Raw genomic sequence first — 18,316 nt, 5'->3', positions numbered from 1 at the left:
CAGTGCTTCACTATTGTGCGCCTCTGGTTCTTTCTCTTTTAAAAATAAATACCTGTCTTCACATTTTGTTCTCTGTAAATCATTGTAGAGTAAGACCAGTGGTGCAAGTAAAAATATTTTCTTAGTGGTACTGAGTGCCAAAAATGGGCATGGTCACGTGTTGTGAGGGGGCATGGTCACATGCTGCTAGTGGGAGTGGCTACATGAAACTAGCAGCGTGGCCACACGACAGTCCCTTTTTTGGGGGGAATCTAGAGGCAAGGCTAAAAATATATAGTAATGCCTCCAGTATAATAGAAATAAATAATGATACCTCCAGTACAATAGAAATATATAATACTACCTCCAGTATAATAGAAATACATAGTGATAGCTCCAGTATAATAGAACTATAGAATAATGCCCCCAATTTAATAACAATATAGTAATGCCTCCATTATAAAAGGATAATACAGCCACTGTCGCACTTCCAGTAATCGTGACAAAGTAGGAGGAGCCGTCATGCTGCCAAGCACCATGGTCTTGTTGCTTTGTGGCACATTATAATTGTGGTAATGGCAAAGTGTGTGGCAGGTGGTACTGCGTACCTGCTGCCGAATTCTTAAGGGTACTCCGTACCCGAGCGTACCCGCATACTTGCACTGCCGAGTAAGACTATTATTAGGCCTAATTTAATTTAAGCTGTGTCTATTCTAAATGTGAAAACAGAAACTTTCAGGTCCAAATATATATATATATATATAGAGAGAGAGAGAGAGAGAGACAACAATTTTATTATTTCTGAACTGCAACAAAGAGATACAGAGCAGCAGTACATCATCAAACATACAGTCATACAGTATATAGGTCTACTCTGACCAATCACACAAGCAAGACTGTAAAGTGGTCTGGTGCAAATCACCACAGGACTCTGAAGAGCTGCGGAAGTATGTACTTACTCACTGCATCATGTGGAATAGTAGATGCTAGACCCATGTGAACTAACAGACCTCTGATGTCAGGGGGAGGAGCAAGGCCGGTGGGATAGCACTTTCACTATCCACATCAACAACTACTCCGTTTAGTAACCTGGTGGCAAGCGGGTTCCATGTTCATACCTTGCTCTTCCCCACTCTTGTCGCGGGTCATGTGGTGGTGATGTCACAGGTCCTTTGGCCAACTTGTATTTAGGCTTAACCCTCCACTGTCACTTCTAATGCATGTTTCTGCTCCTGCCACCAAAGTTATCTGACACAACACTTTCTGTACCAGACAATATAGAACAAAAAGGAAGTTAGAAAAAGGCTCTTACAGTTTAGTATAAATAAATAAATAAAAATAAACACTGGTAAGGAATTGGTAACATAATTTATTTATGGCAGGGGAGAGACCACATTTTTTTTATTATTAAATTTAGTTAGTATGGCAACAAACAAGTACTGTTACCAAAATGATACAAGTGCTGTTACCAAAATTATAATTGGAGGCGTGTCACGTTGTTACATTAATGAATTGCTGATTAATATTTTGTATTTAAACAGTAAACTGTGTAAATTTTTTTTTTTTAAATACATGCATTACATAACTACCCGTACTTTCATGGATGCTGCTGCCTGTTACTGAAAGAGGAAAAAATAGATTTGCTGAGACTGTCCCACTGGACATGGGGGGTCATTCCGAGTTGATCGCTCACTAGCTAGTTTTAGCAGCTGTGCAAACGCTATGCTGCCGCCCACTGGGGAGTGTATTTTAGCTTAGCAGAAGTGCAAATGCTTGTGCAGCCGAGCTCTGCAAAAACAATTTGTGCAGTTTCAGAGTAGCTCTGAACCTACTCAGCGCTTGTGATCACTTCAGCCTATTCGTGTCCGGATTTGACGTCATACACCCGCCCAGCGAACGCCCAGCCACGCATGCGTTTTTTCAGACACGCCTGCATTTTTGCAAACACTCCTTGAAAACGGTCAGTTGACACCCAGAAACGCCCCCTTCCTGTCAATCTTCTTGCGGCCGTCAGTGTGAAGGAAAACTTTGCTAGAACCTGAGCACAACCATAAAGGGCTTTGTACCCATACGTCGCATGTGCGCATTGCGGGGCATGCGCATAAATGCCATTTTTTCACCTGATTGCTGTGCTGCGAAAATCTGCAGCGAGCGATCAACTCAGAATGGTCTGGGCAAATATGTCATAAAAAAAGGTTATTGTATTTAAAGTTGTCCAGCTGTTACTGAAGGTGCAAGTTTGGGTAACGCTGTTAGTACTCCGTGGTTACCACAAATGGGGTCAGGACTGAGCTATGTTTGAGTTAGAATATTTTACTAAAACCACATTATATATCGCAAATACAATTCTGTTGATTCCTTACTCATTTTATTTACTGTTTTTCTTTGTCCTTGATTTATTTAAAGTGAAAAAATGCTGCTTCCCAGTAGCTGATCACTGTTAGGAGTCCTATAGCAGTGCCTGCAGTGATCCTGTGGGTCTGCTCTGCCCCCTTCTGCCCACAGCTAGAACCTCATTCCAAAATCATACCACCAGGGACCAAGTTCATGTACTGAACACAAAGCTCTGCCTTGTTAGTGTTATATGTTCCAGAATAAAACTATTTTATTACTCAGTTCTGTTGGCAGAGAACTTGTTGTCTGAAACAGGAATGTGACTTTAGTAAAGTGCAAAAAGAAACTATAACTAAAATCTCCCTGTATCAAAAAATAACTTGTATCAATCCTTTCCATTGCTGTGGTGACCTCTCAGGGGCATAATGCATCTTCAGTGTTTACTACCTCAGATTGGTCATGGCAGGTCAGCATGTTGTGCTCTCCAGGAGTCAGTTCATTTACACCAAGGAATGCACCTTGTATGTAATCTTCCATGTGATTTTACACTGAGCCCACATGGCATGCGTTAATATTAGGCTCACATATGGGTCATCATTAGGCTATTTGCAAGGATTGTCTATGAAGACTGTAAATGGTAGATGTGTGCTGTATGTGGACTGCATCATTGGTAATTCACTTGTCATACAGAAAGTGTTTGTTACACAGAAAGTTTTTATTGTTATACAGGAAGTGCTGCTGCAGCCATTGCTCAGTATTACCCGTTTCACATCTCCAATGCCGGATCCCACCTGGGAATTGGAAACAGGTCCTTCCCGGGTGGGATCCGGCATTGGAGCCTCAGCGCTGGCTTCCTGACCCGCCAATATGCTGGGCCGGTTGCCATAGCGGCATTGGGCAGAGCCAGATGCGGGGGCGGGGGTGAAGGCGCTGCCTCTCCCTATGTAGTAAATGGGTCCTGGGTAGCATCGACCCAGGAACCTATTTACACTGCCAGTGACCTGGTATTCAACCCGGGAATAACCCTTCTTATTACCCAGGTTGAATTACCAGGTTAGGTGACCTGGGAATTCTCCAAGGCCCCTTTCACATCGCACACTGACCCGTGTCGACCCGGCAATATGCCGGGTCGATACCAGGTTATTTTTGCGATGTGAAAGGGTTATATGACTTGCAGGTAGTAAAGAAACACTTCTGCAGCTCTCCAGGGTCATGTGATTACGCAGAAACCACTTTACATAGATGTTCATCAAAGTGCATCTACAAGCATCACCAATGGATGTCAAAACAGATACATATTTTTCAATTCACCTGTCATAAATGTCCATTGAGTGGTACAAAACAATATGCAGTACACTTGGGATGCCACTATAATAAATATCAATACAAAAAGGCAATAAGCAGCAATATATTTTGTTACCTGCCATAAGTGAAATATCACTGTGACCAAACAACTAGAAGATGAATTAATAAAAGTCTATGCACAAATGGCTAATGAGACAGGTAACATGGAGAGGTGTATAGGGCAGAAAAGATTGGGTGATTAAGCAGGGGAGCTATCCAGTACACTGATCCATTAATTTATGATTTAACTATGGGTAGCTTACATTAATTGGCTGGTAGTGAAATGAAACAGTCTACGAGGAAAATATGAGCCTGAAAGATGCTGGCAGCGGTGGGTTCCCGGCTAGTCTGGCCATTATTTTAAAGTAGTATTCATTTAAAAGGCATTGAGACCTTTTAAACCCCCCCCCAGTACTTTCCTTATGGCCATTAACAGCCTTCTATATTGTCCCTATATCTCATTTGCAGAGCCGAAACTAGACTTTTTGGTGCTATGAGCCAGAAAGAGAATTGGCACCCCCCCCCCCCCCCCCCCCATTTTTCCCAATAGCGACATAAGGCCATGGGAACAGGGGAAACCACTGGTGGGCCCCACTGCCTGTGGGCCCTCCTCCTCTAGGGATCAGGTTCCTGACTCTATCCTAGTGCACTTGAATTATGCATTATACTTATTTGACATTATACTTCACAGGTATATGGTTTATTATATATTTACCAAGGGGAGCAGAACATATACTCTGTAATGGTTAGCCAAACCTCTGTGGTGGCTAGCCACGCCCCAGTGGAGTCTGGCCACACCTTGAACCACGGGCCCCTACAGCAGCATCCCCCTGGTGGGCCCTTCATGCCCCAGTCCGACACTGCATAAGGCACATGCCCTCGTGGGGGAGGGTGCATGACAAAATTGATCCCAGAGAAATCCATTGCTATGATACCCTTTCCCATTTTATATATGTGTATATATACATTATGCAAGCAGTTATAGAACACTGCAAGAAAATGGATTTGGACACAAACCCTCTTTATACCACACTTGCGCGCTTAACTTCAGAACTCTTTGTCGATTAGTTACAATACCCTTTATTAAATAACACATTTCAATATATTGCCATACCCTGGATGCAAACCCATAACCTGTTGCATTCCAGTGAAACACCCTACTTGAGCTATTTGATCCTGCATGAAAACTATGAGATTTCTACTATATAAAGCTACTTGTATTTTGTAAAAAATAATCAGCATTGCAATTAAGCAGATCTATGTAGTGTGCAGCCGCACATCCAATCCCTTGCAGACACAAACTACATAGATCTGCTCAGCCGCAATGCTGATCATTTTTTCTTTAAGTATAAGGTGAGCTTCTATTTGTTAGAATTCTCTAGATTTCTATGCACGGTCAGATAGCTCCTGATTGGAGCATCTGACTGCAATACTACAGACAATGAGTTTGAATCCCGGGTTTGTCAGCATCTTTAAATGTAATAAAGCACATTGTGACTGAATAACAAAGAGTTCATGAATGTTGTATAGGTATTAGTGACGGAAGGGGTAGGGGAAGGTGACAGGGGCAGTCAGGAGATGCTGGGCTTCAAAGGGGAGGGAAGCTACAAGTGAAAGTAATTAATACAGATAATTAGCAAGTGCTGCCAACAGCGTTCCCTACCCTGCAGTGCTGTGTGCAGTGGCACACTCTGCACCACCCTAATTATGGCCCTGCTGATTTGTCCCTTTTTTGGGGTCCAGGAAGGTTTCCCTACTTTTTCATGCAGTTCTCACAGTTTCATTTTGTAGAAAAGTCACGCAACCTCGCCTCAATATAATCTTTATTATTTATTATCCCACAATGTACTGTACTTTTTTGAAATGTAAAGCACAAATGTACATGAGCCCTAATTGGCCAGAAGGGGATGTACCTTTTTCTGTTCTCTGATTATATTGTATGTTTTTCCCCCTATAGAAATCTAGACCAAACTTGAGTAGAATGTTTACATGCTTCTAGCACTCACCTGGCTACAGTTCACCAATGAACATAGACAAAAGTACACATTATATTGTGGGATTAATCAGATGATTATGGAAAAGAGTTCTTCTAGGGACACTGGCTGGTTAACCTGTGTTTTTTGGGTTGTTGTAGAAGTACCGTAGAATATGATAGGATAATAACAGGAGTTAAACAATTTATTGCTCAAACATGTGTCAGTAATCATGTAACAATTTACCACAAGTCTACAACGGGAGAGATCTGGCAACCAATAATGTTATTTAACAAATTTTTTCATTGAAGCTATTTCTATTTATTTTGTTTTACTTTATACTTTCATTATTTCTGCTTTACTTACTTGGGGGATTTGCCAGTACATGCTGTATACACACACACACACACACACACACACACACACACACACACACGAGTCCCGCATGTACGGAAGGTATATAGTTATATACAGTATATATATATTATATATATATATATATATATATATATATATATGCAGTATATATACCCTCCATACGTGCGGAACTCAGGGCACAAGCAATCAGATGAGCATGAATTGTTATACTTGCAGGATGCTTGTTCACAGTAATACAGAAGATGTGTTATCTGGTAACAAGGTGAGCGCAGCAATATGTAATGACTGTAGTTGCTATTCATGTTTCTTAACAGAGAATCCACACCACCCACACCACTAAGAAGTTATGGAATCGTGCACATCATCTAATACCACAATAAAGAGCTGTAACTAGACTTTTGGTGGCCTATGCCAGAGAGAGAATTGTCGCTGCAAGAATATGGATTTGGACACAAATCCTCTATATACCACACTCATGCACTTAACCTGAGAGCTCATTGTTATTTAGTTACAAAGCCCTTTATTAAATAACGCATTTCAATATATTGCCTTACCCAGGATTTAAACCTATAACCTGTTGAATTATAATTAAACACTCTACTCATTGAGCTATTTCATCCTGCATAAAAACTATCAACACTATATGAAGCTACTGGTACTTTGTAAAAAAAAAAATAGCATTGCAATTGAGCAGATCTATCTCTTGCAGCCACACACTACATAGATCTGCTCAGCCGCAATGCTGATAATTTTTTCAAAAAGTACAAGATAGGCTTCAAATAGTTAGAATTCTCTAGCTTACAATTATCTACCTTTCTATGCAAGAGCAGATAGCTCAATGAATAGATTGACTGCAATGCCACAGGCAATGGGTTTGAATCCCGGGCATGTCAGCTTCTTGAAATGTAATAAAGGTAAAGGACAGTGTGACTGAATAACAAAGAAATCTCAAGTTGAGTTCATGAATGCTGTATAGGTGTTAGCGACAGAACAGGTCAGGGTGGAGACAGCGGCGGTCAAGAGATGCTGGGTTTCAAAAAGGGGGGAAGATGCAATTGAATGAAATTAAAACAGATAATTGAGAAATACCGGCAACAGCGCCCCCTACCCTGCAGCGCTATGTGCGGTGCCCCCTCCGCACACATCTAGTTACGGCCCTGCCATGATATCCAGAGTAAAAAATAAATTAAAAAAAAATGGAGGACACTGACAGACAAGTACAAAAGAACTTAAAAAAATTCAACATATTAGGAATGTTTTAAACCAGGGGCTCTCAAATACAGTTCACAAGTACAGCTAACAGGTCATGTTTTGATGATTTCTTTAATCATGCACAAGCGTGTTATAGCCCCCATATATCTACGGCCATGTTTCTCTGATCCACTGATCAGCGGCCATCCAAGACCGGTGATCCGTTGGGGAATCAGGAAAATTAAACATGTTAAAATTTCTGATTTGCAAATTATTGTTTTACTGTACTGTTGTGTTGACACTCTACTGTGCTACGGAGTTTAAGTACAATGGGGGTAATTCCAAGTTGATCGCAGCAGGGAATTTTTTAGCAGTTGGGCAAAACCATGTGCACTGCAGGGGGGGCAGATTTAACATGTGCAGAGAGAGTTAGATTTGGGTGTGGTGAGTTCAATCTGCAATCTAAATTGCAGTGTAAAAATAAAGCAGCCAGTATTTACCCTGCACAGAAACAAAGTAACCCACCCAAATCTAACTCTCTCTGCAAATGTTATATCTGCCTCCCTGCAGTGCACATGGTTTTGCCCAACTGCTAAAAAATTTCCTACTGCGATCAACTTGGAATTACCCCCAATATCTGTAGTGTTTGTATTTATTTGTCTCTGATCTCAGACTATACAAACAACAGTCAACTTGATGGTACTAATGGTTAATAGTTTATTGTGATAAACATATAATATGTACAACTTCCCTAATGATACTTGTATTCTGATTGCTGATATATACATTGCTTCAATAAAAAAGAAAAAAAGAAAAGAAAATTCCTAATTTGCTAATCCCAACCATTTTTGAATCAGGATTTTTAAACATGTTTAATATTCCCAACCCCCATCCCAGCCTTCGGGGTATTGGGACATTGTCCCAATACATCTGTAATATGTCTATATTACTAACCAAAATTTGATCCCACATGCTTTAACACACAGAAACCCAGTACAGTGAAAAATCGCACAACTACAACCAATTACCCTTCATGGCGGGTCCTGCTCCCCACCCCCTGCAAACAAGCAAATGCATCGTAAGACAGCGACGCTCTTGCATGCTTAGGGTTGTCTCCTGCCAAGGCAGAATGCAAAGACATTTGGCGGGCAGCCATCTTTTAGGTTGTGGCCGCGGCCCGCCCCACAAACGGTACGGATGCACCTCCGTTGTCCGGACCGCCCCCCCCCCCCCCTAAACGGTGCGTCGATGCCGCCCCCCGCTGGTGCATACACACTTGACTTGATAGTTAATGATATAACTCATTTTCACAATCATGAGCGATATTGTTAACTATAATGACCAGTTTGAATGCTCCCAATGATCCATGAACGATGCGCAGCCCCGCATGTCATTAATGAGGCTTGCTGTCGCCTGTGCATGCAACTCAGTTTTGGCTAGAATGTTAAAGATGCTGTTCACATCGTTCAGTGTGCACGTCGTGAACGACAAACGTCACGAATGACGAACGACTAATCTACCTCCAGGCGCCAATTTCAGCACACTACACAACATGCATTGTGAGTGTATAGGGGCTTGTATAGGGGCTGTACCTGGATGGGTAACCTGGTGCAACGTATTGGAGGTAACCTGGTGCAATGTATTGGGTGTTACCTGGTGCATTGTATCAGGGGCTGATCTAGACTTTTCTTTTAGAGGGGGGCGGTTTATTAATTATTTTCTGACTCCTCCGTCTCCACTCATTACTCCTTCCACTTCCCGTCCTAACTGTCCATAGAGATCAGAAGAGAGAGAGAGAGAGAGAGAGGGGTGGGGGTGGGATCCAAGGTTTGATACATCTCACCTCCAGTGGTTAAGTACTGTATAATAATGCCCATTGCCTAATGCCCCATATTTTCCCAACCCAGTGCCCTCTGCAATGTAATCAGACTCTGTCTGATGCACACACCACGACAGCTCTATAATATCACCCTGTAATATTCCTTACGCTGTGACACGCCGCAGCGGCAGAGAGCCAGAAGCCTCAGTAACTGGACACAAAACTGATAGGAAGGGAGTTGCCGTGTCAGAGACCGTGTCCCTCCCACCTCACCGCCACTGCTGCTCAGTCACTGACTGCCGCCCCGTGCCCTGGAATGTCAGCTGCGGGCCGTCCGCACCTGCTCTAGCTGCTAACCACCCAGGCCGGAGCAACAGGGGTCATAAGTGTGACCTGTCTGCACCAGAGCGCCGGTACCCAGCTGGTCAGTGATCGCACTGGCCCACCTACACCTAGCTCGTTTGTGTGTGCGCTACACTCATACATACTGTACATACTTACTGGGCTGCCTGCCCACTGGATAGTGCAGAGAGCAGAAAAGTGGGTGTGGCTATGGCCATGTTACCCCCTCCCCCCGAATCCGGCCCAGCAATATATTGGGGGTAATCTGGTGCAATGTATTGGGGGTTACCTGGTGGAGGCATTGGAGGTAGCCTGGTGCAATGTATTGGGGGTAATCTGGTGCAATGTATTAGGGGGTTACCTGGTGCAAAATGCAAAGAATTAAAATGGCTGAGGCTATTTATTTCCTCCTTAGTCCCTGCCCAACCCCCACTCTAATGCCAGCCCATTCCACTGTATGCCAGCCTAGTCCCCTGTATGCCAGCCTAGTCCCCTGTATGCCAGCCCAGTTCACTGTAACGTCAGCACAGTATTTAAATTAGCTGCTTTTAGCCTGGTAACTGAATGATGATCGTTCATCATTCATCATTTGCAAATTGTTCAGTGTGTATGCTCAATATCGTTTGCTCATGGACACGCCTTCAGTTAAAGGGAAATCGTTATAGTCATCGTTAATGGAGGAAACCGCCTAGTGTGTATGCACCTTTAGAATTTATTTCATGGCACCCCTAGGTCAAAAGTTTCTTATTGAGAATTCAGAAAAAAAATACAAAATTAAGTAAATTGTGCTTATATGTCATCCTTAGGTTTAGTTATGTGGTGAGGGACAGGATATGTTTCTGTTTGTCACATAGGGGCCGATTCAGACCCTGATGCTGATGTGCAAAAATCGCTATGAAGCATGCGCGTATGCCTGTATGCGCATGTACAAGGTACTAAACTGCGTTCTCTTCAGAACGCAGTTTAAGACCTGGAGGTGGGCGGGAATTGGGCATCGATGCCGCCTTTTGTGGGCGTCGATGCTCTGCTTTTAGGGGCGCGGTCCACACAACGGTGGCATGTTCGGACTGCTGGAGTGGCGGGCCGCAGCGGCCGCGACCCTTAACATGGCAGGTAGCCATCTGCCTTTGCAGCTAGGGTGCGCAGGCAGAGGGCTACTTGAAACACGCAAAAGCATTGCAGCCATGCGATGCTCTCACATGTCTGCAGGGGGGGGGGGGGGGTCGTGGATCAGGCATGCAGGAGACGGACTTGCCCTGTGCTGAGTGTTCCTCAGCATGTCAAAGAAATTGATCACAGATGTGCGTTTTCTCGCACAGCTACAGTCAAGTCTGAATTAGGCCCGTAGTTTATAATTGGCAGCCACCAGCAATGGTTTTGCCTATTACATCGACCACAAATACTGGGCCTGAACCACTAATCCATGGCACCCCTGTAAGTGCCCTAGGATGCCTATGCACACGGTTTGGGAACCAATGCAATAGGCTATTGATAATTTTAGTTCCATGGCCATGAAGCCCTTGATCCAACCCTGTCCTCCTGGCACTGGGTGCAGAGAAATTGAAAATGATCATATGGACGCAAACATGAAGGAATGAGTACTGTGCTGCTGTGCACCCTGATACATAAACCCCACAGTCTTAAGGGTATATTTACTAAAGTGAGGCTTTATAGAAGTGGAGATGTTGTTCATAGCAACCAGGAGGTCATATGTTATAGGGTCCAAGTTTGCCGGAGATGCGGGATGCCAGCTGATCTCGGATGGGTTTTTAAAGCGGCAGTCATTTAAGGCATGGTTTTGCCTTGTAAATGATTGCTACTTTAAAAAAAACTGTCATCCCACACCTTCAGCAAACTCAGACCCTATTACATATGCCCCCTAGTTATAATTTATATAGCACCTTTTAGAAGATAATAGCTATAATCTGGTTGCTATGAGCAACATCTTCACTTCCATATACCCGTACTTTAGTAAATATACTCCTTAGAGTGGTGTCACACAAGCACTTTGAAGTTATGATCATTTCTAGCAAAAAATTAAAATATGGGCCCTCATTCCGAGTTGTTCGCTCGCAAGCTGCTTTTAGCAGCTTTACACATGCTAAGCCGCCGCCTACTGGGAGTGAATCTTAGCTTCTTAAAATTGCGAACGAAAGATTCGCAATATAGCGAAAAGACATCTCTGTGCAGTTTCTGAGTAGCTCGAGACTTACTCGGCATCTGCGATCAGTTCAGTGCTTGTCGTTCCTGGTTTGACGTCATAAACACACCCAGCGTTCGCCCAGACACTCCTCATTTTCTCCAGCCACTTCCGCGTTTTTCCCAGAAACGGTAGCGTTTTTTCGCACACACCCATAAAACGGCCAGTTTCCGCCCAGAAACACCCACTTCCTGTCAATCACATTACGATCACCAGAACGAAGAAAAAAACGTGAGTAAAAAACCTAACTGCATAGCAAATTTACTTTGCGCAGTCGCACTGCGGACATTGCGCATGCGCACTAAGCGGAAAATCGCTGCGATGCGAAAAAATTTACCGAGCGAACAACTCGGAATGACCCCCATGGTAAGTGGATATCTAAACCTGTGTTTGAGCTAATCTCATGTTTGCGCTTAATATTGATTTATATTTGATCCTATAACATATTTGTTGTGAATTGTGATTAGATTAGTCGTGTTATAACTGTTTACTTAAACCTTTAAAGTAGCTAAGAATCACACTATAATCTGGTACTTCTTTAAATGCTAACGTGTTAAGGCTGGTATAAGGTACATCTGCAGAAAAGATGCTACAATATAAGCAATGTGGACCTGTTAATAATACATTAAAACTATATGGTAACTATAGAGATCTTTGTAATTCACGTGTCTCCTGTATTTGTCAAAGAACATATATCTTCCTTCATAAGTAATCAGGGGGTCAATGGCATCAAAATGTTATTGGCCTCACTGCGCAGGATCTTTATTTAATCTGAAAGTTGCCTGGATACTATGTGACTTACTAGTTCCAAGAAAGAATTAGCGTAGTCATCCAAGCATCAACCCATTCATCACTGTCACCTGTTACCAAGAGCAGGGCCGGCAACAGAAAATAGGATTATAATTACCTACCGGTAAATCCTTTTCTCGTAGTCCGTAGAGGATGCTGGGGTCCACGTTAGTACCATGGGGTATAGAAGGGTCCACTAGGAGCCATTGGCACTTTAAGAGTTTGAGAGTGTGGGCTGGCTCCCCCCTCTATGCCCCTCCTACCAGACTCAGTCTAGAAACTGTGCCCGTTGAGACTGACATCTTTGAGAGAAGGATTACACAGATAGTGGCGAGATTCACACCAGCTCACATACAAGGCAACCCAAGCTAACTAGCTTGAAACATCAGCAACAGCTGAACTTACCAAGTACTTACCAAGGAACGAAACAGTACTTACCAAGAACTAAGCAGTACTGAACTAAATAACCACTGCAGGATAATGAAGCGGTGGGCGGGCGCCCAGCATCCTCTACGGACTACGAGAAAAGGATTTACCGGTAGGTAATTAAAATCCTATTTTCTCTTACGTCCTAGAGGATGCTGGGTTCCACATTAGTACCATGGGGATGTACCAAAGCTCCCAGAATGGAAGGGAGAGCGCGGAGGCTCCTGTAGAATCAACTGACCAAACTTAAGGTCCTCAGAGGCCAAAGTATCGAACTTGTAGAACTTTGCGAACGTGTTCGACCCCGACCAAGTAGTTGTAAAGCTGAGACACCCCGGGCAGCCGCCCAGGAAGAACCCACCTTACGAGTAGAGTGAGCCTTAACAGATGTAAGACACGGCAAGCCCACCGTATAATACGCATGCTGGATTGTAAACCTGATACAGCGAGAAATCGTCTGCTTAGAAGCAGGACACCCAATTTTCTTGGGATCATACAGGACAAACAGAGAGTCCGATTTTCTGTGACGAGCAGTCCTCCTCACATAGATTTTTAGAGCCCTTACAACATCTAAGGACTGTGATGAAATTGAGGAGTCAATCGCAACTGGCAACACAATAGGTTGGTTGATATGAAATGCCGACACAACCTTCAGAAGAAACTGCTGACGTGTCTGAAACTCAGCTCTGTCTTCATAAAAGAACAAGCATGGGCTTTCACATGACAAGGCCCCCAACTCTTGCACGAGTCTAGCAGAAGCTAAGGCCAACAAAGTGACAGCCTTTCACGTGAGAAACTTGACTTCAACCTCCTGAAGAGGATCAAACCAGTCTGACTAGAGGAACTGCAACACCACATTAAGAACCCAAGGCGCCGCAGGCAGTACAAAGGGAGGTTGGATGTGCAGAACTCCCTACCAAAAAGTCTGAACCTCAGAGAGGGCAGCCAACTCTTTCTGGAAGAAAATGGATATTGCCGAAATCTGGACCTTTATGGATCCCAACCTCCAGGCCATATCCACACCTTCTTGCAGGAAGAGGAGAAACTGTCCCAGTTGAAACTCCACCGTAGGAAACTTCTTGGACTCACACCAAGATACATATTTATTTTGAAATACGATGGTAATGTTTAGATGTTACTCCTTTCCTAGCCTGTATCAGGGTAGGAATAACCTTGTTCGGAATGCCCTTCCGAGTTAGTATCTGGCATTCAACCTCCATGCCGTCAAACATAGCCATGGTAAGTCATGATAGGCGAATGACCCCTGCTACAGCAGGTCCTCCCGAAGCAGCAGAGGCCTCGGCTCTTCTAGCCGTAGATCCGAAGCATCTTGTTGAGACGAGAGGCCATCATGTCCCTTTAGGGTACACGGCAAAACTTGGTTTACCCTGCACCAGACTGGTTATAATTAAATGACTAAATCTCAAACAACCAACTAAACAGAAAAAATATATCAAGCCCAAGTGGGCAGCTATTCTGACGTTGGAGGTGCTCCCAGGAATAGTGTACCAGATACAGAATGATTTGGTGGGTGTGGAAGAGCCCACATCTTACCAAATAAAAGAAATTCCTATATTTGGAGCACTCTTTTGATGATTAAATATGTGAAAAAGATGAAAACTGTCTATAATTAAAACTTAGCTTTTATTTATCCAATACTCAACTAAAATAAAATAACAGGGGTATATTAGATGTATCAATTACTTATTCCCCTTTTAAACAGTGGTAAAAATATGAATAATTCAAAAAAGAGCAAATATCATCATCTTAAAATTATTTGTATATTTTGCTCAACAATGGATGATAAGAAAAATGATAGTAATCTATCAAACTTATCCAATGAACAGCAGTAATCACAGAAATTGATGACAAAAAATGATAGTAATCTATCAAAAATATCCTGTGAGCAGCAGAGATGATATTGGTGATATAATTAAATTACACCTTGCAGAAAAATACTGCTGTGCATGTGAGATCAGCTTCTCCCCATATTTCACAGAGTAAATCTGTGTTTTAACATCTCTTCCATGTTAAAGAGAAAGTAATATCCATGCCTGTTAGAGAATACATAGTTACAATTAAGTTTTACTGCAACATTCTGTCTCCAAAATGATTCATTTGTATCTTGAATGTAAAACTGACACATTAATGTTGTTTGTCAGGTATGTAACAAATGCAAGTAAAGAAAAAACAAAAGATTATGCTGGCATGGATAGTAGAAAATTAAATAGTGACACTCTAGTCTGCTAGTCCCATCTGCTGTCTAACCTCATCCATGAGCGGAGGAAAGATGAGAGTAGGACCGTCGACTGCGTCACGGAAAAAAGATAGAACTGGCACACTGGCTAGAGACCCCAACGTGGTGTTAGATGGGCCCTGATGCTTATGAGCCTTGCAGGGTCCTAAATGCGCCACTTGGGTCTGAGCCAGAGTCCGAAAATGAAATGAAAAGGCCCACAGTAATAGACTAAATCACAATTGTGTTAATAACACTACATCATTAAACAACCTTTATTGTGCAATGAGATTGCACAAAACAGACCTGCTCCTAATGAAAAACATTGCTGTTGCTAGAAAACAATTGATATTATCTTAATAGGCACAAGTTAGAACAAAATCGCAGGTGTTTATATCCCCAATAATTGCGCCTTGTTTGTCAAAATTGCCTGCAGGTAGCTGGTCAAGTGTGAGACTGTAACTCTGAGGGCGAAGGATAGTCGGCACTCCAGTTCACTGATCCCATCTGCTGTCTGACCTCATCATTGGAGCGGAGGACAGATGAGAGTGGGATCGTGGGTTGTGCCGTGGAAGGAAAGGCAGCGAACGGCAGCCTGAGAAGCCGTATGTGGTGTTAGGCGGACCCTGTTGCCACTTGCCTTGCAGGGTCCGGATGCGCCACCGAAGACCGGGTGTCTGTCCGTGAAAGTGAGAGTTGACAGGAAGAGAGAGAGTGTGTGGGGAGTGTCGGGTGAGTGAATCTGACCCGTAGGTTATTGTACATTACCACTCGCGATCTCCCCGAACTCGATGGATCATTGCCGCTCAGCCGTTCTGAATGACTGCTGTTGGTCACGGCTCCTCCTGCAGTGAGGAGTCCGTGCGTGAGGCCGTTAGTTGGACGTACGTTTCACCACCTGGGCTTGCTCACCTGGCCTTTTTTGAAAAAGCTGCTAGCTGAACGCAGCGAAACGCGTTAGGTTTACAAGGGACCCAGAGCTGAAGACTACCCACTGGAAGGCCGAACCATCCCCCACCTAAATTCCGGATTGCGACATAAAGTCGGAGGACATAAATAGCAGATTGGACCGATTGATTCAACCTTCCGCATTGCATGAGGAGCTCGCCATTCAAGATCTAGGAGCACCAATTCCTCTAGCGGACACTGTCACTCCACGGGACACTGCTTACCTCCCACTGAATATATATACCGGATACAGAACTATTTGGGGGAATTATTTGGAACGGACTCTTCCACTAAATTACACTTACAGCTCTGACCATTTGGGTAACCCTTTTTCAATATTATCATCTATATTGTATGGTTTTATCCATTTTGTTTTATGTTGCATGCATTTTATGATCTAATTATCACAAAAGCACAGTGATATTATATATCTTATAATAAATTGTATTAATTATATACAGAGGATTACATTGTCAGTTCATCAAAATAGCGCAGCCTTTCTTCTATTCTATTGTATATCTATTTGTGGGGGTGACTCCCCTTATCTAGGCAGCAGCTTGGTGAAACACCTTGTCCCCTGAGCGCCCGAATACCCTTGGGTAACCATTCTTCACTGTTGCCAGCAGCCTCCCTGTAAAATAATAAACTCTAAAAAACAACTTTACTAGAGAAACTCTGGAGAGCTCCCCTAGCTGTGACCGGCTCCTCCGGGCACATTTTCTAAACTGAGTCTGGTAGGAGGAACATAGAGGGAGGAGCCAGCCCACACTCTCAAACTTTTAAAGTGCCAATGGCTCCTAGTGGACCCGTCTATACCCCATGGTACTAATGTGGACCCCAGCATCCTCTAGGAGATAAGAGAAATCCTGGGGCCTGGTACATTGATGTCTCTAGGGTCCCCCCTTGAGCCCACCACCCACACTTGCCTTCCCTATGTGTAACACCAAATAAAATACACTGTTATACTGTGACACTGATGATGAGATCTGCACATGACTCAGTAGTGACTGTAGATTAGTAGGTACTGCTGGCCTGGCACCGAGACCACTGCTGTGTTGTATCTGGGGTGGGTAGGGTGTCTGCATCAGTGCTTTACAGGCTGCACAGTGCTGCGGATGGTGCTAACTGTCCTAACTGGCTGCGCTCTTGCTCCCGTCCAGCTCTTCCTAGGTGGCAGCAGGGCCAGGGAGGCAGGGACAGAGAAGGAATGGCACTGTGTGAAGGGACAGTACGGAGTGGAGGACAGCACTGGGAGAAGAGACTGCGAGGTGAGAAAGGATGGCGCCGCGAGGAAGGACTGTGCGCCGAGAAGGGATGGCTGCGGCGCGGTGAGAAGGGACAGTGCTGCGAGGGGGGATGGCGTGGTGAGAATAGCGCATGCGCAGCGCACTACATTGTTCTCGGGGGAAGGGGCGGGGGTGGTAGTGGTAGCGGTTACCTTACATTTTTTTTCCAGTTATACTTAATGCACCCGATCGGCACGGGCCCTTTGTCCTTTACAAACACTTTTTTGGGGTCCATCCAGACTCGGGGCCCCTAGGAAACTCGGGGCCCCACACAGGTGTCTCCTTTGTCCCCCCCCCCTGTCGCCGGGCCTGAGCAAGAGCCGCTGTCCCCATGTGTATAATGATGCAAATACAAATCTCATACATATATATATATATATATGTATATATATATATATATATTAAGGTACATGACAATTACATTACATTACACAGTACAGGTACAATTGATGGGGAGTACGAAAGGCATGATAATACGATGACTTGGGGGATAAGCAATACAGATCAGTGTTATGTCATGGGAAGAAAAATACACAAAAGCCGATGTCCAGGGTAATCACCAATATATTGGTCACAAAATAGGCGCCAAGAGGATGGAGAGCAATGATTTCTCAAAGTTCTGTCTTTATGGGACATATTTATCATTGCAATACAATTACATGGAATGATACACCACTAGCGTATCTATAATGGATGCAGTGTGTGTGATGACCATTTTCCCGGCATTTTTTACGCATGTGCAGTAGGAAAATCACCTGCAAAATGGCCACTGCACTATTTTCCCAGAGACCTGCGCATGCGCACTAGACTCTGGGGCGGCGCTAGGGTCTCCTAGTGACCCTAGTGCCCAAAGTCTATTGCTCTGCCCACTAGAGAGGAGGTGGCCTGGACAGAGACTGCACATGGGCCTCCTCCTTTCTTGATGCGCCCCTTTGTCCCAACAAATAAATATCTTGATGTGGTAAATCCGGCCTGATACATTTCCATATGGTCATATCTGCCGCCCCCAACCCCCCCCCCCCCCCCCCACTGCAGTGCACATGGTTTTTCCCAACTGCTAACAAGTTTGCT

General features: G+C 43.9%; 1 long non-coding RNA gene across 2 annotated transcripts in view; it reads right to left on the bottom strand.

Annotated features, from left to right (window-relative positions):
• Positions 1-755: 755 nt before the first annotated feature.
• LOC135058116 (uncharacterized) overlaps positions 756-18,316 on the bottom strand; it is a 120,212-nt gene continuing 102,651 nt past the window's right edge. For both annotated transcript variants that reach the window (XR_010244614.1, XR_010244615.1), the window contains one exon: positions 756-1,242. This is a non-coding gene — a long non-coding RNA (uncharacterized LOC135058116). The remainder of the gene's footprint in view (positions 1,243-18,316) is intronic.

This window comes from Pseudophryne corroboree, chromosome 3 (assembly GCF_028390025.1).
Source record: "Pseudophryne corroboree isolate aPseCor3 chromosome 3, aPseCor3.hap2, whole genome shotgun sequence".
Lineage (NCBI taxonomy): Eukaryota > Metazoa > Chordata > Amphibia > Anura > Myobatrachidae > Pseudophryne > Pseudophryne corroboree.
Note: the sequence above shows the minus strand (reverse complement) of the source record. Positions and strands in the feature narration are given on the sequence as shown.